Source organism: Kogia breviceps, chromosome 13 (genome assembly GCF_026419965.1).
Source record: "Kogia breviceps isolate mKogBre1 chromosome 13, mKogBre1 haplotype 1, whole genome shotgun sequence".
Taxonomy (NCBI): Eukaryota; Metazoa; Chordata; class Mammalia; order Artiodactyla; family Physeteridae; genus Kogia; species Kogia breviceps.
Genome location: NC_081322.1, coordinates 87,708,365 through 87,733,272, shown reverse-complemented (window position 1 = coordinate 87,733,272; position 24,908 = coordinate 87,708,365). Strand labels below are relative to the sequence as shown.

At 38.3% G+C, this 24,908-nt stretch overlaps 1 long non-coding RNA gene across 3 annotated transcripts in view; it reads right to left on the bottom strand.

Annotated features, from left to right (window-relative positions):
- Positions 1-12,017, bottom strand: part of LOC136792433 (uncharacterized) — a 44,699-nt gene extending 32,682 nt beyond the window's left edge. For 2 of the 3 annotated variants that reach the window (XR_010836222.1, XR_010836224.1), the window contains exon 1: positions 11,266-11,819. This is a non-coding gene — a long non-coding RNA (uncharacterized lncRNA). Of the gene's footprint in view, positions 1-11,265 lie in introns of all 3 variants that reach the window. The other variant, XR_010836223.1, reaches the window with a different exon arrangement.
- Between the last annotated feature and the right edge of the window lie 12,891 nt (positions 12,018-24,908).

Below are 24,908 nucleotides of genomic sequence, written 5' to 3'. Positions count from 1 at the left end.
TAATGACATGTCAGTATAGGTTTCATCAGCCCTGACAAACGCACCCTCTGATGGGGGATGTTGATAAGTGGGCAGGCTGTGCATTTGTGAGGTGGAGGGTATATGGGAAATCTCTATTCCTTACTCGGAACTTTTCAGTGAAATCTGTTAAAAAATTAATTGGGGACATTGTGCTTCCACAGCTGTCCTAGGAATCTGTAGACGTCCCTCTGGTCAGGCTCTCCCTGACATCGTGGCCCAAATATTCCTCTTCTCTCAGAAGACTTTCTATTCCTGTCAACAATGAGAATGTTCTCCGTTCATTTTGCAAAACCACTCAACAGCTTTATTAGCCTTCATTTATTTCACAGGCTTGACTGCAGACCTCCTATACATTCTCCACAGTTCCCCACTTGCATTTATATTTTAGAAGTGAATTTTTTATACTTCTTGGCTTTTCAAAACTTCCCCCACACTCTCCTCATGAATTCCTTGACTTAAACTCAGTTGAAGAAACAGTAACAAAAGATTTCTTTACCTTTAAGCCAACAAATCTATCATTCATCTGCATCGGTACTCTTTCTCTTGGGGTAATGAAGGAAGTGACTTTCTCTCATCAAAACTTATCTTCACTCATGTGCCCAGATTCCATCCCTGTACCTATTTAATGCCCTCTGTTCTATGCATCTTCAATTCTACCTCTCCTCAAGATTATTCCTTTCAGTAAACATCTATCCTCTCGTTTTCCCATTCCCAAAATATCAAATAAAACAACCCATTTTTTGACCTTATGTCTCTGTCCAGCTACCTACCTTCTTATAGCTAAGTGATTCAAAATGGTTGTATATACATAGTGATTCTACTTTTCACCTCCCACTATTCTGCAAGGCATCCGTACAGTTTTTTTTTTCTTCCTGCTGTGTTTACCATTGTCAATTGCGGGGGCCCCCCAAATATCACCAAAGCAACCTACTGCTCAAACAAAGCTGACTCTTTTTCTAACCACGGTAAGGAAGAACACTGTCTTCAGGCTTACTAACACCCCTGGGAGGGGGGTGACCAGAGTTGGGACATTCACGGACACTTTGCTGTGTGGTAATCTTTCAATGTAGAAGCTTTGTTAGGATCAAATAAGCATCATGATATAATAGGATCGGTGAATAGAGCAAGACAAGGTTTGGGGATAAAGAGTTCAAAGAATCTTGGGTTATGATTCATTCTATGTTTTCTTGAAAGTTGATGGATCTGTCCAGAAATGTATGGAATAACCAGTGAAGTTATTTGCAACTTTTCTCTTCCTGGGAAAAGTTTCCTGGAATAGCCAAGCTATGTTGTTGAAGAGAGTGATATATTAAAATCATGTTAATGTATGCAGTTAGCCACATAGAAGATTTAAATTCTCACCATAATTGCCTTCCTTGAGGTCATCATTCATCTTTCACATTAGCAAGGGCAATGAATACTTTCTCTCCTCATCTATTCAACATATCAATGCCTTTAGAATTAGTTAGCCATTGACTTGCTGAAATCCTTTCAGCTTTGGGCTTTTATGGCCCTATATTCTCCTCATTGCCCTTGTACCTTCCTGGTTATTCCTTCTTATCTTTCTTTTCTGGATTCTTCTTCTCTATTTTCTCTCTAAAGTTTGGAGTTCTTTTGCATGCAATCATGGGACCTCTTCTTTTTCCTTCTGCATCTTTTCACTGAGTGATCTTACCTATTCCATTAACTTTAAATAAAATCAATCTGAATTGATGTCCAGAGTCAGATCAGGAGAAACAACTGAATTTCATTTCCATCTTGTAGCTCCTTTGGATTTAATATGTTCAAAGTAGAATTATTAAACCTGTGCAAATCTTTTCCTTCCCCAATTTTTATCTCAGTACATTTTATTACAGTGTACCCTGTTGCACTAGCCACTACATTACACAACTCCCAGAGGTATCATTCATATTGTATTCTAGTATTGTGAATGGTAAATGGTATCTTTTGGTCTTCAGCCACTCCTTTGGTCAACTGTGTGTCCTGGCACACTTAAGGTTATGTGTCTGTTGCTAAGTTCATTGCTAATTTTGTGAAAGATGACTCTATCTTTGCAGTCTCGATTTTTTCACTTCTCCTTTTCTTTTAAATGACTACAATCAAACCTATATCCCGGTAACTCTACTGATAATATATGGAATTCTGGCTCATAGCATCAGCGACATTCTTGGTAAATCCATTAGATACGTTTCATTCACTCTCTTATTTAATGACTTTGAATTATTCAGTTGCATTGAAAACTCAGTATTTTTAGAATTCTCTCTTCTTGGGGTTTTTATCCATAGTGGGCTACACTTTGCCCTACATGTTGGTCTTGCATAGGCTCTCTCTTTTTACCTTTCCCTTTTTAAAGACACCATTTATTTTGAGCAGTTTTGGATTCACAGCAAAATTGAGGGGCAGGTACAGAGATGCCCTTTATAATCCTCACCCCACAAGTGTATAACCTCCCCCATTATCAACATTCCCCACCACAGTGGGACATTTGTTATGCATGATGAACCTATACATCATTATCACCTAAGTTCCATAGTTTATATTAGGTTTCACTCTTGGTGTTGTACCTGTTATGCGTTTGGACAAATAGATAATGACATATACCACTCTTACAATTTCGTACAGAAGAGTTTCATTGCCCTAACTGCCCCTCTCCAACCCCTGGCAACCAGTGTTCTTTTCACTGTCTTTATAGTTTTGCCTTTTCCAGAATTTCATATGTGCTGGAGTCATATGTGCTGTAAAGTCATATGTGCTGTAAAGTCATACAGCTTTTACAGATTGGTTTCTTTCACTTAGTAATATGCCTTCACTCTTCTTCCACATCTTTTCATGGCTTGACAACGTATTTCTCTTTTTTGCTGAATAATAGTCCCTTGTGTAAATGTACCACAGTTTGTTTTTATTCATTCACCTACTGAAGGACATCTTGGTTGCTTCCAAATTTTGGCAGTTATGGCTCTTTTCTTTTTCTAAGTATCCATCTCCTTTTCTGAAATAGTACGCACGCCCTCCCTCAGCTTCAACTACCATCATTGTAGCGCTTCTCAAATCTTGATCTTTAGTTGAGAAAGCGTTAAAGCCATAATTTTAACTTATTGCTAGACAAATTATCTAACAGCAGCAAAAACATTTCAAACACAAAATGTACCAAACAAAATTAATTACTTTTTTTCCTTCAAACCCAGAGCCAATTCTTTTTTGCTGAGTTTATCTTATATAATTTCATTATCTTTGACTTTGTTTCCCAGTCTAGAAGGTGACAGTCGTCATCAATTGTTCCATATTCTTTCTCAGGTGTCATATCTGAGTAGCCATCGAGTCCCATAAAAATATTTCAGAATTATCTCAGGATATTTTCCTCTTCTCTAGTAAACCAGCCACTCCAGTTATTACCTCTCTCATAGAGGCAAAAAAAAAAGTGATTTCAATCCCTTTTAACTAGAATCTCTACTTTTAGTTAGTACTTTTTCTGGACAATCTTCTATTCTACTTACTGCTTTATTTTATAATATACAAATCAGACCATGAAATTCCTCAATTTGAGGACCTTTGATGGTTCCCAACATGAGATTCCTGTCTGGTTGTAATGTTCTTCCACAGGCTTATTTCTGACCACTCCTTTCCTGGACACACACTAATCTATAGTCATGCTATGGATCATTCCCTGAACTTGGCATATGGCTTAATGCTTCCAAATTTTGCTCACTATTTCTTTCCTTCTTAAAAACCCTTTTGCTCCTTATCTGTTTGATAAACTCCTACTCATTGTCAACAGCTCATCTGATATGTGTCCTCTGGGAACTTACCCTCTACTCATCTAGGTTTTCTCATTCTTAATGCTCTCATGTGACTTTTTCCTCTATGTTCGTGCCCATTTCATTGTATTAGAAGTATCTATTCACATATCTCTATCCCCTATTGACTGTGAGCTCATATGTTCACTAATCAGGTTGGTAATTTTCTCAGTAAGTGCAGGATGATAATAATAATACAGGTAATAAGTTTAAAGTAATGGATAATAAGGATTTCCCTGACAGTCCAGTGCTTAAGACTCCATGTTCCCAATGCTGGGGCATGGGTTCACTTTCTGGTTGGAGAACTAAGATCTCGCATGCTGCATGGAGTGGCCAAAAAAAAAAAAAGTAATGGATAATAAGTAAAAAGAAAAAGTTTAGAGATGCACATAGCAGAACAACTCAGAGCCAGGCTGAGTATTTCTATAATATTATTACAGGCAGTAGTGAGTCATTGTATGTCTTTGAGCAGCAAAATAACTGTCATTGTGCTAATCATTATAGCATGTGATTGTTGGACAGGAAGAGAGATTTGGAGGACAGAAAACCACCTTGATAGATATGTAAGCAAAACACTTTAATTCTTTAAAGAATGCAAGAAAAAAAATTGATTGATTTGAGGAAAATACTTTGTGTCAACACATTCATGTCAATGGCTGAACGATGGTTGGACTCACTCGGGTAAACGTTATGGTTTGGAATTTGCTATTACTGTGCTAAGCACAGTGGGATGAGTGAATAGTTGAATACATAGGTCCTGTCCAGGTGCATTTTAGTGTCTAGAGTTTGCCTGTTCCTGTGTTTAAAACAGTGGAATAAATAGAGAAAGACCAGGTACTGGGATGGTCACTTTCATGGATCATCTTCACTGGGTCAAGGGATGCCCGGAGAGCTGGTCAAATATCTTCTCTAGTTGTGTCTGTGACAGTGCTTTGGGAAGAGATTAGCATTTAAATCTATAGGGTCAGTAAAGATCGCCCTCACCAAGTGGGTTGTCAACATCCAAGCCACTGAGGGCTTGAACAAAAACAAAAGATGGAGGAAGGACCAATTTGTTCTCTCTGCTTCAGCTGAGACATCAGTCTTCTCCTGCCCTGGGACATTGGTGCTCCTGGTCCTCAGACCTTTGGACTCAGACTGGGACATACATCATCAGCATCCTTGGTCTCAGGTCTTTGGGCTTGGACGGAAACCACACCACTGGCTTTCCTGGGCCTCCAGCTGGCAGTCAAGAAACGATGGGACTTCTCAGCCTACATATTGCATGAGCCAATCCCTCATCATATATCTCTGTCTATCCTTCATCCATCTATCTATCCATCTATCTATCTATCAATCTATCTATCTGTCTGTCTATCATCTATCTATCTATCTATCATCTCCTATTGGTTCTGTTTTCCTGGAACAGTGTTTGAAGTGCTATTAAAGTACAAACAACAAAAGGCATCTAAGTTTGACTATGGGTACATGTTAGATAGCTGGACACCAAATCACTCATTTTATTCAATGACTGTTTGCTTACATTTCAAAAGCAAAACTAAATCACAACTGAAACAAAAATAAGCAGTCTCAAATATGCATCTCATGGTGATTCAAATGAAAGTCTAAAGAGTTACTTTCTGCATGTATCTTTCTGCTCAGAAAGACATCAGGGAAATGTGCTCAAGTAATAACAGATTGCCATTTTGGTGCATCTGGATCCCTCATAAGTACCCATTCACGAAACTCAGATTTTTTCTAAAAAGATGCTGATTTTGTTATCTTTTAAAATGTGTAGCACTTCTTTTATTTGAGCTCCATTAAATTTTTCTGAATTCCCTTTAGCTTTGTAAATTAAGGTCTGAGTATGATGTTTATGGAGGCAGGTATGGTCCAGCAGCTATATATTCTTAAAATCACACTGTTCACGCACAATACTTAAAGCGTTCGATTCATAGACGTGTAGTTTTAATATCCTGTACAAATTGAGTTCCTTTCATTCTCTGTTCCTCAGAGGAATGAAGCCATAGGTCTAAAATAACTGAATATTACAAAAGAGGTTGATTTCATCAAACTTAAATAGGGAAAAGTGTATCTTTAGGAGAACTCTGGGTGGATTTTCTGAAGACACACGTGTGTGGGTTTTCCCCAAAAGAGATAGACGAGGAGATGAAAGAAATAAGAATCATAAGAATGTTAAAATCACTTGGTTTGGAGGAGGAAGGATAATTTTAACACCGAGAGACTGCCTACGTTTCTTTACCGTCCATCTGTTTCATACCTGACAGGTTTGTATTTAAAATGTTTTCTCTACCACATTTCCCACCAGCATCAGTGCCGTGCATAAGAATGATTAAGACAAGGGCTACCTACATCCTTGAATGTCAGCTGGGTTGCTCTGATCTACTCTCAGAGTGAACCAAGCATACAGAGAGGGTGACTGGTAATGGATTAGCAAGGCTATCAGCCGGTGGAGCTTCATAACTTAAAGGAAACACCTTGAATGATTATAGAAACCAAACAGGAAACAGGCCCCAAAAGAAACTGGAGTGCACTGGCACTCCTCCAGCCTTATTGGATTATTGATTTTGTTTGTCATCTGAGTTTATTTGGGGAATGTGTCTTAAGCCCATAACCACTTGGGAGAGAGTGGGAGTGTTATTTATTTTAAATAGTGAAAAATTGTAGAAAATTTATGAATCTATATGATGGAGTGAGGCTTATTTCAGTATAACAAGTACTGAGAAGTCTTTCTCACTGAACTTTATTTGAACCTCAAAGAATGTGGAATTAATTTACATTTCATTATAGGCTGGTAATTCCCTCAGCATATTATAAGGCGGTTCCAGCATGAACAAACTATGTATATCCTTGGGCTGCTGCAAGATCTTGCGAGCACCAGTCATAAAATCCCAGCCAGAAAGGTCAAACCTGAACTGTTTAATCAAGAAAAGCCTTACTCTCTACTTTTGGACAGAGTGAGCATTCTGCAAGGAGAAAATTTCGAAATCAATTACTGGATACTTCCCATTACATTGGCAATTACTTCTGACCGAGCACCCCCCCACCCCCGCCAAAAAAAGAACAACAGTAAGTTAGAATATGTACTAGTTCATCATCTAGCAATTATTTCATTAGCAAAGTAAAAGAAATTTGAGTTGGCAGTAAAATAATAATATTAATATAATCACATGTCTCTTATGCTCTCTACTACCTATAATCTTAGCTATCACAGGATAACTGCTATGCCCCTAATCTTACTTGGTGAGCTTCTTTTTAAGAATTTGCTGTCCTTAAACATTTCCTATAACTATTTATATTTCCACAGTATTTCTAGGTTGTTTTCTTTAACTCCAAAGATTCACCAAATTAGGTTTTGACATTCTAAATTGTAGATGACAATAACTGATATGATATAATATTGACTATCATTTGATGGGACAGGAGCAGATATTAAATTATAATTTAGGCAAATAACCTGACAAGACATGTTTCCAGATACCTCCATCTCTGAAAATCCTGGAGTTTAATTTCCTTAACCCAGCTTTTAAGGGTTCTAACATATCTCTTCAAGAAATGTGATGTGAAGTTACATTTGTGTAAAACATCCTTTTTGTTTTACAAATGGTCCCAATTTGGAGGGTTTACCCTCTCCGATATGGAACTGAAAATTGTGTTATATACTGAGAGACAGCCACAGCAACGTTCCACTTAAATAACACTTAAAACTCTACTGAATTCAATTGAATTGTTGAGAGATCATATATAAAAAGTTAATCAATATTATGATGTTACTTTCTGTGGTACATTGTCCTTTCAAAAAATAACCCAATAACAAATCCCATCCCATAAGCTATTCAACAATGTAACCATGACCCTCCTTCCATTAAGAGGAGGGGTCTATGTCACTTACCTTTGAATCTGGGCTTATGACTTACTTAAAATAATAGCTTATGGTAGAAGTGATGGTGTAGTATTGCTGAGGAAAGGGGCTGCAACATTTACCCTGGTGTTTGGAATTCTCATTGTGGTGACCTAAAATCACATGGTAGGGAGTCTGACTTCTCTGAACCCACTCAGCTACATGATAATCCAAACATGCTCGTTCAGAGAAACCATTTAGAAAAGTCCGGAGACTTCCTGAACAGAGAGACAGAGGGAGAGAGAGGCTTTTCCAGCTCCCAGCTGTTCCAGCTCCACCTGCTGTCTTACTATAAATACATAAAAGACCCCAAACCACTACGGGTAGGAAGCAGGGTAAGAGAACTACCCAGTTACTTGCTTAGAAAAGGAAGGTTCTAAGGGAGAAATCAAAGATGCAGAGAATCCATCCCAGAAGGCAATACTGGACCCTAATCAACTATAGTGGGCTTTCCAAAGCTCACTTAGGAAAACACTATTAACATTTTACTACCTTTCTTACACAATGAACATATATTAATTTTAAAAGAGAAGTTAAAACCATAAAATAATCTTACTTTAATTCCACTACTCAGAGATAGCTGCTTGTAAGTAGTTAGGAATCTCAACTGTTGACAGTATAATCCACTATAGGTAGTTTAGGCAAAACTTTTTTGAAATAAGACATATTTTGATGGGCTAAAATATATTGCTTTTGATTTATTATTTTGAGAGGTTTAGAGGCTCCAGGGGTGCCCACTTACGCTTCTAAATATTCCTTGCTACCTAGGTCAAGGAGTCAATATGGGATTTCCGCCAGTTTGGTATATTTATTGTAATTATATACTCATGAACTGGAGCAATGACCACAGGTTCTTTACAATAAGTTTTGAAATCAAGAATTGTGAGTCCTCCAATTTTGTCTTTTTTGAGATTGTTTTAGCTATTCTAGGTGATTGTACTACCATATAGAATTAGTTTGTCAACTTCTATGAAAAAAGCAAGCTGGGAATTCAGTAGGAACTATATTGAATTGTAGGTAAATTTGAGAGAGAGTTGCCATTTAACAAGGATGTCTTCTGATTCATGAATATGAGATATCTTTTCATTTATTTAGATTTTCTTTAAATTCAACCATGTTTGTAGTCTTTAGAGCACAAGTATGAACTTTTTGGTTAAATTTATCCAAGTATTCTATTTTTTAATATATTGTGAATTGAACGTTTTGCTAATTTTACTTTCATGTTGTTCACTAATGTATACAAATACAGTTATTTTTTATAAAATGATCTTTATCCTGAAATACTCTGACATTCTTTATTAACTCTAATAGTCACAGCTTTTCAAAGCCCTTGGTGGACAGCTCAATTGACAGATGTTTCTTTTAATTTTCTTTCCAGGCTCTTTTTTGCCCAAGCTGGTATTGCAGGCTCAGGCATCCACGATGGTAAACAATTGCTGCTGATTGTTTTTCCAAAGCCCCGTGGATAAGTCTTTTCCTGAAAAGACCACTCTGAGTCAATTTAATTAATAATAATGGAGGTTTTTCTTAAGAAGCTCTTAATATTCAACCTTAATCATGATTTTGCCTGTTAATAATCACTGATCTTGCTTTCTTTTAAGAAATTTGATAGGCAATAAAGCAAATATTTATAATAAAGCTAAGAAATATTAAAGGAATCATAGCAGTATATAACAAAGGCCAATATATTAGTTTGTGGTGGAGATTCAGAGATTTTAAGATTTTCTTAGAAAAAAGTGTGATTTAAATACAATTCCGGAAAATGAGAAGGGATAACTTTGGCAACACATAGGGTGAGTATCATTTAGGCAGAGTCCAAATGCCTAAATGTGAAAGAATTATTCATGATGCACGGAAAGCACCAAGCAGAGCAAAGTGGCCAGAGATCGGGTTGGAGAGGTAGGAGAGCCAAGAGGAAGCCTGGAGTGACACAAACGAGCAGGACTTTTAGAGGAGCAGCTGAGGGTAGAAATTGGGCAAGACTGCATCCAGAAAAGTGAGAGTGTAAAAGGAGGAAGTTTCAGTAGTGCTAATGGCAAACGGCATTGGTCTTGGCCCATGTAAGGAGTCTAAAGTGAGGATATAGATGAGTAGACCAATTCAGAGAAGCACAGTCAGAGAACTTGGTGGTGAGTAGGCAGTTGAGGACAGAGGAAAGTCAAAACTGAGTCTCAGGGCTTTGGTTTGCAAAAACTGAGTTGATGGTCATTTCAACCACAGGAAAGCAGAGTTTATTTTTAAGGAAAAATTATGTTTGCTCCCTAACATGTGTAACTTTGGCACAGGTGAGGTATCCAAGTTCAGATACCCAGTGAGGATTCTGACAAATAAATTGGGACCTCAAAAAAGCAATCTGGGCTAGTAATAAAGATTTAAGAATCATTAATATAAAATTGATCATTGGAACCATGGATATGTATGAGATGATGCAGGGAGTGGAAAGGGGGAGATAACACTCAGATATTAACACTGATAGCTAGAGGCAGCCCAGGGCAAGAAGCCTGCAAGGGAAGTTGGAGGAGTGGCCAAAGATGAGTGGTACCAACCCTGGGGGAGTGAAGCATCATGGGAGTTAAGATGCTTAGAGGGAGAGACTGACTGTTTTGGATGCTGCTGAGGATGAGTAAGATCGAGACTGAAAGTGTCTTTTGGATTTAACCACAGTGTTGTTGGTGATTTGGTGAGAACACTTTTGGTGGAATTGTGGACATAGAAGATAAATTTCGGTGTGAGTGGGATGTAATCATGTGGAGAGGACAATTGTAGGCAGATCTCTTAACAAGCTTAGCTGTGGAGCAGAGGAGGAGAGGGCTACAGACAGCGAAAGGGAGAAAGATCAGCATTACGTCAACTCAGAGGTTATTTTCTTCTCTTCCTCCTCTTTTCCTTTTGGATATGTATTGGTTTTGTTGTTCTTTAAGTAGGAGGAGATTCGAACACATTTAAAAGTTGATAGAAAGGAACACTAATAGAGAGAGAGAACTTGAAACTGAAGATACTGGAAAGAACTAAGTTGATTCAAGGATGACAGAGACTATGGATGATGGTCTTTGCATGCCCTGTGTTCTTCACCTGAGCTGACATTATCAGAAACATAGAAAGTAACGGGATAAAAATCATCCACAGTCAATTAAAACTAGTTTAACCAAAGTCAGTTGGTCTATTCGCCCAAAATCTGGGTTTTCTTTAGTTCTGAGTTTCCTTAAGGGATAGAAAATACCTAATTCTGGAGCTCCAGGAGCACTGGGCCATTTTCTTAAAAGACATGTATGGTGAGTAACCAGGTGCTTGGCTCTGCGCCCCCAAGTGTCTTTCTGGTCAGAACAACATTCAGGATCAAGCAAGGCCAGCAGATTCATGATGTAAACTGAAAGCTTCATTAGACTCTAATTCTCTACCTCAGGACTTAACTCCCAGGAGTTAGGAGAAGCAGGTATCTGTCATTTTTCTTGTATTCACAGGCAACCTGGCTCATTTTCTGATGCCAATACTTTAATATGTAATCAATTCTCACGCCCCTGTAAGTCTTCCCTAGTCTTCAAGACTTACCTGTCATACACGGTAGCTCTTTATTGCAAATGGTATCAAAGGCAACGTAATCCACAGGCAGCTACATCAGCTGGTGCTGCAGTAAGATCTTCTGTGGCATGACTGTAATCCCAGCCCAAGAAGTTGTATTCTGCTCGTCTCCCCGTGCTTCCTCTGAGTCCATCTGTGAGTCTTCTAGTCTGTCAGCTCTTGATCTTTTAGGCTCCGAAGTAAAATGAGTAAAAAGCTATCCCTGTGAGAACCTTTAATTAGCAACATTCTCGGCATATCACAGGATGAAAGCGGCAGTCAGTAGAGGGCCACCACTCTCAGAATCACCCAGGAAACCACGGAGTCCCTGCAGGCTAAAGTCCCATCAACGACCGTCTTCCATGGGAGACATTCTGCTGGCTCTGCAGAGGACAAAGAAGACAGGAAAGAAGGAAATGAGACAGCAATCAGAGAGGAGAGGCGCACATTGAATCTTGCTTAACAGCCCAGTGAGAGACCATTTATTTTTAATGCTTTAGGAAGAAAGCTGAACCGTATCAAGTCACTTTCTTGTATGGCTTACGTGGAGTGTCAGAAAAGGCTTAGCAGTGTTTGCAGCAGTGTCAAAATAAGCAGGGAATGAATTGTGAGCACACCAAAAACAGGACGGAATTTCTCAGAAGGATGCAGTGCCTCTGCGTCTTCCTGTAATCCTTAGACCTCATGAGAGACGCCTGAGCAAAAACAAGTGATATTCTTAGTGTCTTGCTTTGAAATCACTTAGCATAGGGGATAATTATGATAATGTACAGAACAGCTTTTTCTTCTGTCAACTTTCCTCTTCATCAGTCTCTCTATTATTTTCCCCAACAAAATGATGGGTAGTAAAATTAGGCCCCATTCTCTCTCTCTTTTTAATACCATTAATGCTCACCGAACCACATTTAATTAAGGGAATGTATATTGATACACATAGCTTAATCAGGTCAGGGAGTGGAGCTGAAATTGATTGAGGACAGCTCTTTCACACTTACCTCAATTTATGAATGCTCAGACGCGGACAGACAGTGAAAAGGGTTTAATTTCCATTTGTGTTGTTTGCACATTCTTTATAATGTAAGCATTAATTGAATATGCTCAGTGTCAGTGGGGAGAAATCAAGCATATCCATTTTTCATAAATGAAGGTCACAGGTCAATCTTGAGCAAGTTCCAAGCAATCTAGTTATAGAAACGTATTTATATTCGATCAGCTATGACATGAAAGATCGGGGATCTGGAAAATTAACACCAGGAGAGCAGTGCAGCTTCAGCTCCGGAATGGCACCTTCTGGGAAGCAAACACCAAAGGTTTGTTCCTTTTTGCCTCGGAATATGCGGTTTCGGTGCTCGTCCTGCGTTTCTGAGATGCTCTTTATTTTGCTCGTGGATGTCGGTTGTCACAAAAAGTGAGTTCAGACCACTGAACTTGGGGGAGGGGATTCTTAGCTAAGAGTTAATTTGGTGAAGAGGAGGTTGCTGACACAAATCCACGAAGCGTTCTGCCCATTTATTCCACTAATATTTCAATGAGCATTGGGACAGGCACACTTTAGGTAAATTGGCTAAAGTATTGGTAATTTCCACGTGAGTGTATGGCTATTTTTTTCAAATGTATGAAGATGTCAGATATTCATTTAAAATGATGGATTTTTTTTTTTTGTCATTTACATTTTCCCAATTTGACTTTAAAACCTTTTCTTCTTCTGTTTTGTTTTGTTTTTTACATTTGCTGTGGATTAGATCATTTTGTTCATTTCTGGGATTTTAGCCTAAGACTACAATTTAAAAATTAATTCATATATTTCTTAAAACACAATCCAAGTTCTCGTATCTTGATCTAATAATCCTGTAATAAAAGTGGATCACACTTGTGGCTGTTGTATAAAGATGTGCATGATTTCTCATATCCAGAATAATATTCCCCATATATTAAGCTCACAGTAATAGGAAAGGGAAGCGGAGGATGCTTTCTGAAATTCATCTTCTCTCCTGAGAGTAAGCATTTTACCCACGTAAGCAAACTATCTATTTGTATGTTTAACAGCAAGTGTAATTTTGCTCATTGCCTCAGAGACATTAAAATACACACTCCTTCTTGAATCTTCTTATTTTGGCCCTAGAATTTTCAAGCGTTTGATGTCCAGGGGTCTTGTATTTTATATTTTGTCCTTAAGCAATGTGTGGTCAGTTAAATAGGTTTTATACCACTAAAATTTGCATGTGATTTCAAGTTTTCAATCTTCTTAGTGACTCAGCTGAAAAGTTAGAAGAAATGATTATTGTTATCACAAAAGCTATTCATATCCAGTATTTGTATCTGGCTTGACCCAGAAAAAAAAACAACAGGAATAATATTTAGGAAAAGTGTAGTTAGATGAATATTTTAAATGTTACCTACTAGTTTGATTACAGAAGTCAATAAAAGGAAAATAAGAGATGAGTCATGAATTGAAGAAATATGGAAAAAAATGTAACTTACATTCATAAAACCTATATTCCAAGTTGATTTTTCACCTTGTGAAAATTAAGTGAACAAACCACACCTTAAAAACTGCCCCTGAAACAGGATCCAAAAGGAGAGCAGTTAGATCTATGGGAAATTTTCATTAAAGAGTGTATTTGTGGGAATGAAAGTCTTTTGGGCCCACTTCCCTAGCCTAAAACACAACTGAAAAGGGGGCAAACACCTTAAAGTTCTTTAAAAACAAAAATTACTATTAGAAGGAGGAGTTTGGTGTCATTATCAGGAAAAGAGACTCAGGATCATCTAGTCTTTCTTAGTGGGTTCCATCCCCTTAGATAAATATCAAATATTTTTATATTTATTCACTTGAATGAGGAAATTCTCTGACCTCCTTTTCTCATGTGGATTTCTGTAATAACTTAAGTTTCAAGGTCTTTAAATTTCAAGGAATGTGATGTTGTAACATGTACTAGAGAAAACATGAATGTAGTTATTGCTGAGAGGTTAAGAAGGAAAGCCCTAGAGACAAGAAAAAATAGATGACCTAAATGTTCAGGCTCGAAGAGGAATAAAAATGCACAATGGATGTGGTTCTACTGTCTGTCAGCCCGAGACTCTCACTCTGAGAAAGAAGAAATCCTTAATCTGACAGATTTCAGGGGGAACCATTGTGACAAATTCTAATTAGAAGGTCCTTTGTGGGGAATAATAAGGACAATGCCTCTAAATAATTTAGATGGAAAAAAATATTGTGGATGGTTTCCTCCTGGAAAAATGGAGTAGTGGAAGGAAACTGTATGAAGGAAACATGTGAGAATTGTCCTAAGGGGAATTATTAAAAGCTAACTAGTCCTTATAGGCTGCTTTTTACTCTGGAAGAATGACGTGTTTCATCACATATATGTGCTATAGGTCAGAGGCACAAGACTCCAATTCCAGAGTCAGAGAGGTAAGCAATGTTTCCTTAGAATAAGAGAAAAACAAAACAAAACAAAATGTTAAATGAAAGATGATACATAAAAAAATGAGCGAATAGTTTAAAAGTTTTAAACTACTATTTTTTTTTCCTTTTGGTGGCAAATAAGCAGAAAAAAATACATAACACACTTAATGTTTCTTTGTGGTAGATGACGTAAGGTTAAGTTAATCACTGGATGTTTACTTAAGGTTTGCTGGATGTTTCTTATTGAATTTGGAAACTATTGATCAATATAAACTATTTGCCTTTCCAAGCTATGGAATTATTGGAATTTGCCTATCTTTCCTTTTCTTTCCAGCTCTTAGTTCCCTAGAGAAAAATAGTGATGACCAGTCAAAGCCAGAATTCTGTTTTCCTAACACGTATGACCTTAATTTTCATTCATTTTGAATGTTTATGTAGACACAACGTTTGGAACAAAAGACAACTGATTTTTTTTTTTTTAACATCTTTATTTGAGTATAACTGTTTTACAATAGTGTGTTAGTTTCTCTTTTACAACAAAGTGAATCAGTTATACATATACATATGTTCCCATAACTCTTCCCTCTTTTGTCACCCTCCCTCCCACCCTCCTTATCCCACCCCTCTAGGTGAGACAACTGATTTTTATAGGAGTCACTTAAACTCATGATTCTCTCTAGAAATATACTGAAAGAGCATGTGACTTTATTTCCAAACTACGGGCAGTAACCTATCTGAAAAAAAATTACCAATAGGATGCTAAGTTTTATTAAACCAAAAGAAAGAGAATGTAAGAATTTCTCTTGCAAAAAGTCTGAATCACATTTGTACCTTCTAATCTACTAAATCAGAGGTTTGAAAACTATAGCCTGCAGGCCAAATATGGCCCCTGGCCTGGTTTGTAAATTAAAGTTTTATTGGAACACAGCCATGCCTGTTCATATACACATTGGCTGCTCTTGTCCTACAATGGCAGAATAGTATAATTATGACCGGCCATATAGCCTTCAAAACCAAAAATATTTCTAACTGGCTCCTTACAGAAAAAGTCTGCTACACTCTGTATTAAATGCAAAGGGTTTTTTTTTGCCAGATTAGTTTTGAAAGGTATGAGATTTCTGATTTTTTCTTTTCACTCTCCGTCATTAAACTACAGTAAGAATTAACTCTGAGTGATGCTTCCTGACAGTACATGATATATATGTTCTATGTATCCCTGAGAACTTACCCTTGAAGGAGATTTTTTTTAAATTTAAGACAAAAAAGATTCAGATAATTTAGGAAGATTTTCCTGTCACACAGCTAGTAGCAGGAACATTTTAAAAATATTTTCTGGTATTTTCAGTGAATCAATACTCAATTCACAGAATAAGAACTGTCCATCAAAGGTCAAATTCTTCCCACCTTGTTTTGTTTGCTTTATGTTTGTTTTGTTTTGTTCTATATTCTTTATTCTCTAGAGCTTTATTGTGAATACTGAGCATTTATTTTAGCTATTGCATCTGTTTCTAGATAAACCAAGCCTCCTACTTTAACCTCTATTCTGTGTATAGAGACTATTAATGTGCGATTCTGAATCAATCTGACATGTTTCTTGTTTTCCAGTGTGAGTGTTTGTAGGTATATAGTTATTATCTTTCCAATGTTTTCCCCATGAAGTTTTTCTGCCTGTATGTCTTCCTGTAGATTCTATATTAATGTTTCTCACCATTCCTAATTGTGTAAAAATGCCTTTTCAGGGAGGGGAGAGAGTGGATACAGATAAATCTTCTAGGAAGTTAGACTGAGCAGGAGAGGAGAAAATCAGGTCGTTGTTCTGAGGGTACGCACCGTCACAGGAAGGCATCCACCAGGTTAATGGTTATTTGAATGTAAGCATGGACTGATGGAAAATAACCAAGAGGCAGAGACAGGATAAAAAACTAAAAGAATGAGAGAATATTTAATTAATTAACTTCCTAGCAAACGTGAAATCAAATACTGGGGGAAGGGAAAGAAGAAAGAATCTCTGTGTTCGGCTGGTGGAAGGGCTGGGCAGGTATATGTACTGTCAGTTTGAGCAGGGGGAGTTGGGGGGCACCAGGTCTGGTCAGCTCTGCTTTCCTTAATGATGGAAGAGTTGGTTAGGACTGGGTTAACGTGAGTTGTAAGGTGAGTTTGAAGCAAATGTTGAAGGTCTGGAACAATCTCTGAGCAAATTTGTGGAGGAGCTGGCCGAGGATAAGTAAAAGTTTTCTGAATAACAAAAAAAGAATTTTTTGAAAGTCTTAATAGTTTAAAATATTTCCCTTCTCAAAGAAAGGAAATTTGCTTTTATTCTTGTGGAGAGGTACTATTTTGAAATGCTGTTGCAGGTATAGATCCCTGAAGTTCCTTCCATTGCTTGCCTTCCCCAAGATAGGCAGTTGGGGCAGCATTGCCCGAACATTAGTCATTTCCTCCTCACATACGTTATTTTTTACCATCTTGGTGAACAACCTATACACTTATTGATGTATTTTTTTTCCCCATATTTTTCTTGTAAGCTCATTTTGACGTTTAACAAATATAACACTATAACCCCCAAAATAATATGGTGTTGCATAGAATGTAAATACACCCATTAATATTTTATTTTATTTATTTTTAAAATTAAAAAAAAATGTTTACTGAAGTATAGTTGATTTACAATGTTGTGTTAGTTTCAGGTGTACAGCAAAGTGAATCTGTTATACATATACATGTATCCACTCTTTTTTTAGATTCTTTTCCCACATAGACCATTACAGAGTATTGAGTAGAGTTCCCTGTGCTCTACAGCAGGTTCTTTTTTTTTTTTTTTTTTTGCGGTACGCGAGCCTCTCACTGTTGTGGCCTCTCCCGCTGCGGAGCACATGCTCGGGACGCGCAGGCTCAGTGGCCACGGCTCACGGGCCCAGCTGCTCTGCGGCACGTGGGATCTTCCTGGACCGGGGCACGAACCTGCGTCCCCCGCATCGGCAGGCGGACTCTCAACCACTGCGCCACCAGGGAAGCCCTACAGCAGGTTCTTATTAGTTGTCTATTTCATATATCGTAGTGTGTATATGTCAGTTCCAATTTCTCAATTTAATTCTCCCCCGCCCCATCCCCTGGTAACCATAAGTTTGTTTTCTACATCCAATGTATTTTTTAATAAATAATTTCATGGAAAATTATTTCAAACAGGAAACTTTTTAACCCAAACTGAAAGGGTAAGCTCATCTCACATTGCTATAAGGAGAAGTGAAGCGTACAATACACAACAGGAAAACGAAGTTGAACCTCTTAAGCTCTGTCTAAATTCTATTCCCTGCGAAAGCCGGAGCGTGCCCCTAACCTCTGTTAAAAAGAGTGGTCGTGTGTGTATCCAGGTGAGTTTTTGAACATTAGGGTACGAGGAGAAAACTTTTCGCTTTGATGTAATCAGGAATGATAGAGAAGCGAAAAAGAATGATTTTTCCTCAATGTGATTGGCTGCTACCTAATGCCTTGAGTCTGAATCCCTTCCTGAAGCTGTTTAGTATCACACATGATACTTGGCTCACACTCTGTAAAATCTGGATGGGGAATCGTGCATTCATTTCCTTGGGGAAGGGAAGGATCAGCAGAAATTCAGAGAGAATTATGGAGACTGTCAGGTTTGGGTACACATTTTAGGAGTTAGATCTAGAGTCAGGGCAGGGCTGCCCACGAGGCTCCCTGCAATACCCTACGTGCCTCATACACACGAGACAAAGGGCAAGTGGGTCCCAGGGTTGAGGAGGAAGAACGTCTGAAGGGGATTAGAAATGTGCGGATCCTAACATGCTTGAGAGATGGCCCGGCACCCTGGCGTCTCCAACCAGACGGAACCCTGAGGGAAGGGATGGGAGGGCGGCAGCCCAGGTCGGTCCAGGAATTGTAGCGCTGATGGACCTTGCGGGCCCTTCCTCAGAGAAGGGTTCTGAGCACGTAGCAAGACTCACAGCAGAAATGGCTTTGTTGTCAGGAGGCACCAGCGTTCCTGGTTTCAGCCCCTGGACTGAAAGTATCTGTTTGTTTAATCTTGATTTTTTTTTTTTTAAGGAATGTAAAAAATAATAAAACTATCTTTATTTGTATGATTTTGGATATAGAAAATCCAAAGAAATACATACAAAACAAACATGTAAACAAACACAAACAACTATCTGAACTAATAATGGGCTTCAGCACTGTGGCAGGATCCCAGATCAATGTACAATATCAGCTGTGTTTTTGTATACTAGCAATGATCGTGTTTCATCTTGATTTTGGCCCCGTTCGGGTCTGCAGCCTCCTTCTCGCTCTGTCCCCTCCCCCCTGACATCCTCACCACCCATCCTTGCTACGTCACATGCCCACCTCACCTGTCTTGCTCCTGAAGACAGCTGTGCCTATTGACTAACGGTTTAGTCAACAAGCCTGAAAGAGCCTCAGGAGATTCCCGGGGTCCCAGCCTGCCTGGGGGACAGCGAAAGGATTATATAAAATCCCCAGAGAAGGGACTAAATTGCGATTATGTTTCTGCCACCAAGCAGAATGCATGCAGGAAGTAAAATCAAGTTCACTCCTGGAACATCGGAGCACTTGGCTATTCTCTTCCACGTGGGTTGTGTAGGTGTGAACTGTGAATAAGAACGTGACCAGTAACGAATTCCAGGGCAGATGTTGAAGGCCTATGTTTAGATGAGGCTGCCTGAGACAGAACTGAAAGGCAGAGCAGCGTCTACACTCAGACTCACTAGAGCAAAGCCAGGGTGACTCTTGCCTAGTCACCACGGGGGTGTTTTATTCAATTAAAAATTAAGTCTTGAGGACCAGATGGTGATGGGGGACACGGACTGGAGCAGCTGTCAGAGTCCCTGAGTGACCAGGGATTGGAAACAGACCTCAGCATCCCATGCAATGGAGCCCGCCTGAGAACAGCTGCTCCAGCTTCTGGCCCTCAGCTGGGACCACACGGTTCCTGTCTGTCTCGTCCATCATCCCCAAAGCCTGGCACATCGTCAGCTGGACCCTTGGTAGATGTCCAACGTGTATTTGATTTGGACAAAAAGGATAGGCAAGTAAGAGGAGAAAAACAGAACACTGAGTTTAAAATACGATGGTATAACCGAACATTTAGGGATGGCGGTAACACAGCTCTACTTAAACCCTAGAAGAAAAAGTTTTACTCAACCTAACCTTCCTACCGGGCCTACCATGAGTGCCCCTTATTTGCAATTGCAAACCCGCTTTTCTCCTGCCCCGTTTCGGATCCGCATTACCTGATCAACTTCTGTTTATTCATATTTAGCTTTTCACTTTCCTGCTGTCACGTGTATATCTGCTAAAGCGTCATCTCCACTTTGAGAGCGCCTCAATCAGGAAACGCTGTGGAAACAAGGAGCATCAACATCTCAGCATCTTTCAACTCATGTTTCTTTTCCTGCAGGAAAATCAAGTAAGGAGACTGTGCTCTTTTTTTTTGCGGTACGCGGGCCTCTCACTGTTGTGGCCTCTCCCGTTGCGGAGCACAGGCTCCGGACGCGCAGGCTCAGCGACCACGGCTCACGGGCCCAGCCGCTCCGCGGCACGTGGGATCCTCCCGGACCGGGGCACGAACCCGCGTCCCCTGCATCGGCAGGCGGACTCTCAACCGCTGCGCCACCAGGGAAGCCCTAGACTGTGCTCATTAATGTCAACCAGAGATGGAAACTAATGGCGACTCATTGCTTATCACGCTACCCTGACCTCAGATGCCATGGAGAGGAGATCACAGTAAACCCCTCACTGTGGAGTGGGAAGTGTGATCCGCCCATAGAAAGAGCAGTAAATGTTTGTGAGCAGTTAAACGGTCTCCACCAGACTGGGAACTGGTGTCTTCTGTGCCTTCATGTAACCTAAGCACATTCATAGCTTGCGTGAGGCAGGGTCAATAGCTATTTGCTTCGGATCTGTTTCCAAATTTCCAATTTTTACAGGTAGATATCTGTGCTGAAGAAAGAGCTTTTTCTGCGTCAGGGGGCAGCCTGTGTGCGTGGTGTTGTTCACCTGTGGTAAAGATGCCGTAAGAAAAATTATTATATGCGAAAATTCATTGTGCTCTATAATACACATCTGAGGCTTTATTACCCAAGGTGAGAAGGCAATAAAATCACTTTCCTCTTGAGAACTAAAAATATTATGATAATCATTCTCATCTTATAAATGAGCTGGAAATCCAGTTTTTATCCAGGATCTTCCTTTCCCAGATCACAAGGATTACTTAAACTTGTTCATGAATTCATTTTTGAGTACCAGCCAATGTCAGTCAGTGAAGCAGGAGCTAGGTGGGCTCCACAATGGCTGAGCTCAGCAAACCACGTGGCTGGCCTCCACTACCATTTCTCCCACTCACGCGACACTGGGCTGTGGACCCTGAGGTCATGACAGCCATGTTGAAGCTGGGGGTCTTCCTCAGGCAGGGTCTGGCCAGCTGCCGGCTGGCTCTTGCTGACAATATGTCCTGCTCTCTACCTGATCACCTCTGCAGATGCTGCCAGCTCACCCAGACTCAGAGTGAGAGCATTTTCCTTTCAAATCCATGTTCACTTAGGTGTGTCCCACAGCAAAACAGCAGGGGAAGCAAGCTTCACAGTTTTTAGTGCTGCACAGGGTACTATCGGTATACCTGGACACAGCATTTTCTCCAGAACATTTCCAAACACAGCAAGGAGAGGTCAAGTAGTGTCAGGGTCCAGCATCAATAAAGCAAAAATGTGCAAAGAACCAGTTTCTCTCTCCCTGGCCTGTTCCTGGTTTCCTCTTTCGCTTAAGGAATTTTTCCTATGGGTTCTCTGGTTTTCCTTCCCTGTCATATGGTCTTCATGGGAGCTACTGGCCCTTAGGTGTGCCCTAGTATCTTTTCATCACAAGAAGACATCAGTGTCAGGGCACTCTGCTCCCACATGAGTCTGTTGCTCTCGGGTACATACCTGTGCGAAACAAGAGGCAAACGTTGGGTTGGAGGGCCATTTGCCGTGTGCATGGACAGTTCATAAACCCAGGTCCCTGACAAGTTTAAGATATGCTTAAATCTTCACTGCCAAAAGGAACACTCAATTCTGTCTTCCCCAAACAAGGAGTCAGCTTCTTCAAAGTACAATGCCAACCCATGACCGGGAAGGCAGAAGCTGCTTGAAACTTTTTAACCGGCAACTTTCCAGCTACAAAAATCTGAAGGTCCAATCTCTACTGACACCCTGTACATTTTTAGTATATTCTCACTTCCTGGGGCCACTTATGACAAGTCATGCCAACAATTTCTGTCTGTTGGGGATCACCGAAAATTATTTAGAACGATTTGTATGTTGGAATGGAACAAAATCAGATAATGATTCCAGATACCTGTTTCTGATTTCAGGCAATGCATTCCCCTACTAGGGTCTGTTTCATCTCCCATCAAAGGAAAGAAGGAAATCTGAATATCTCTGAGGTTACATCTGTCTGCCATTTTATCATTCCAGTATTCATAAATTTACGCAGAATTAGACCTTGAAAAACATAGGAACTACACAATTGCAAAGAAGAAAATAAAAACACTGATGATGATATTAGAAGGAACGGGAATAACATTTTCATGTCCTATAAGAAACTGTTCCAATGATATTGGTAGCTCAAAAGGAATGAAAAGAGTTATTAGATGTGCAGTGCACAGGGCACTTTTATATTATAGCAGATAGCTCATCTTTCAATCCAGCTGATTTTCAATGAGATGTAGGCACCAGTTGTAGCGACTTCAATTGAATTCTAAATGGGGAAGATGAAGTTAATTAACTGAAGCCTTTGAAACTATCTGAAAACTATTATTTTCTTGCAATTCTCCCTTGCCAAAAAAATACAGAGAAAAACAGATATCGAAGCTATGATAAAGCGTGTTCTATTTGAATTTTCTCATTAGTGCCTGGATTTCTACTGAGAAGCTGGGAAATGTGATCCATTGTTTCTCTCACTTTTGCAGTGAGCAAAAATTTCATTGTTTTAAAGACTGGATTTAAGGTTTAGTTCTCAGCATATTTGATTGAATTATTGTAAGATATTTAATTAAACAGAAAGTTTGCAAATTACATTTCTGATATAGGCCTTGTATGTAAAATATATAAAGAACTCTCAAACTCAACAATAGAAAAACAAAGAACCTAATTAAATAAATTAAACAGATACTTCACCAAAGAAGGTATATAGTAAACAGTAATGATGATTAATCATATAAAAATATTATACAACATTAGCACTAAGGAAATGCAAATTAAAATTAAAATAAGATCCTTCTAAACATCTACTTGAATATTTACTATTAAGTAAAAAACAAAGACTCCAATATCAAATACTGGGGAGGGTGCAGAACAACTGGAACTCAACTGTGTAACTGATGGTACATGAGGCACCACTGTACAATGTTTGAAAATGTTTGTTTGCCTAAGGGCAGTGCAATATAAACTTTTCTAAGGGAAGAAAAATTTGCTTTAGTAATTGCTGATATGCAAAGGATTGTCATAATACTCAATTTTAGGAGTAAGGCAAAAGCTAATGATGATAAAAACTAAACAAAATAGACAAAACACTGCAAATGACAGCATCTCTAACGTAGGAAGAGGGGTCAGGAGAAAGTCTTCTTGTGCTCAAGAGCACGATGTGTTTTCTGTTACGGGTCTTCTCATGTGCAAACTTGCACTTAGGGTAGGAGGATACATCAGATTGTAGAAGAAGGACTTATACTCATGTTTTTATACACTTGCCTTTACAATAAATGTTATATGATGACAGCCAAGTAAAAATGTACATCTCTTTGGGTAGCATCAGTTTGCTTGTTTTCCTTAACCTCATAGGCCAGGTTGTTTACAATGATTAATGTTAGACGTTGTGTGTGCATGATAGAAGGTTAAGAACACGCACTGAAGAAATGCGACTAGCAATATAATTTCCAGAAGAAAAAAAAATGGAATTTAGGAAAATAATAATAAAAATAAGACCAAAAAATTTAGAAGCAAAATAAGGAAAATAAGACAAATACAAAGCATAAGATAATATGATTAAAGCTAATTTTAAATATTAGTAATGACCGTAAATATAATGTAAAAGGAACAAACCACATTTTCTCAACACAGTGGAATTAATATTGAATTAAGAAACAACTCTCCAAATATATGGAATATTTTTTCATTAAATAACTCACAGATTAAGATGTTACATTAATAAAATTTTGAAAATATATACATAGATAGTAATAATTATAAAATGATACTAAATCCAAGGTTTGTATAATAAAATTATAGTGGTATTTTAAAAGCCTTATAAAATATTACTTATTATTATTATATATTCTTAAATGCTTATAGTAAAAAAGGAAGAAGGAATATAAAGTATATGAGCTAACCATCCAACTCAAAAAAATTGGAGAAAGAACAAAAATTAGTCCAAAGACATTAGAATTAAGGGGAAAAAATTGAAGGCAAAAATAGAAGAGATAATCCAAAAAGCCAAAAATTAATTGAAGGCAAAGATTAGTTAATACCCAATATTTGTCAAGATTGATTTTTTAAAAAATAGAAGGCAAAAATAGTATGAAAATTTAAGGTAATACAGTTACAGACAATATGAGTTATCTTTAAGAGCAAGTGAGTAATACCAAAAAATCTATGATAATAAATTTGAAATGTAATAACTACAGACATATTTCTGAAAAATATAACAACAAAACTGATATGTAAGAAAGACAAAACCAGACAAAATTATAATCACTTAAGAAGTTAAATTATTATCCAAAAGCTAACTCATTAAAAGTAACAATCTAGTTTTACAGGTAAGTTCCACCAAAATTTCATGGAAAATAAAATATCAATATTATACAAATTCCCTGAGAATAGGGAAAAATATATTTCCTAAATAATTTAAAGAATCTAGAATTGTTTTAGTACTATAATTGTTTAAAGGCAGTTAAAAACAATATTCTGCGCAAATTTCATTTTCATGTGTATATAAATACTTAAAACAATATTGGCTGGTAAAATCCAGTAAAGTACTAAAAATTATGTACATTATGACCAAGCTGAATTTACTTCAGGAACTCAAGCTGTTTCAATATTCTAAAATATTCTAACTTCCCATTATGTATAGATAATATGATTGCATATTGTTCACATTTTTAAAAACCCAGGATTTTTTGAACTTAATTTTTTAGATTTAATGAAGGAATTTAACAAGT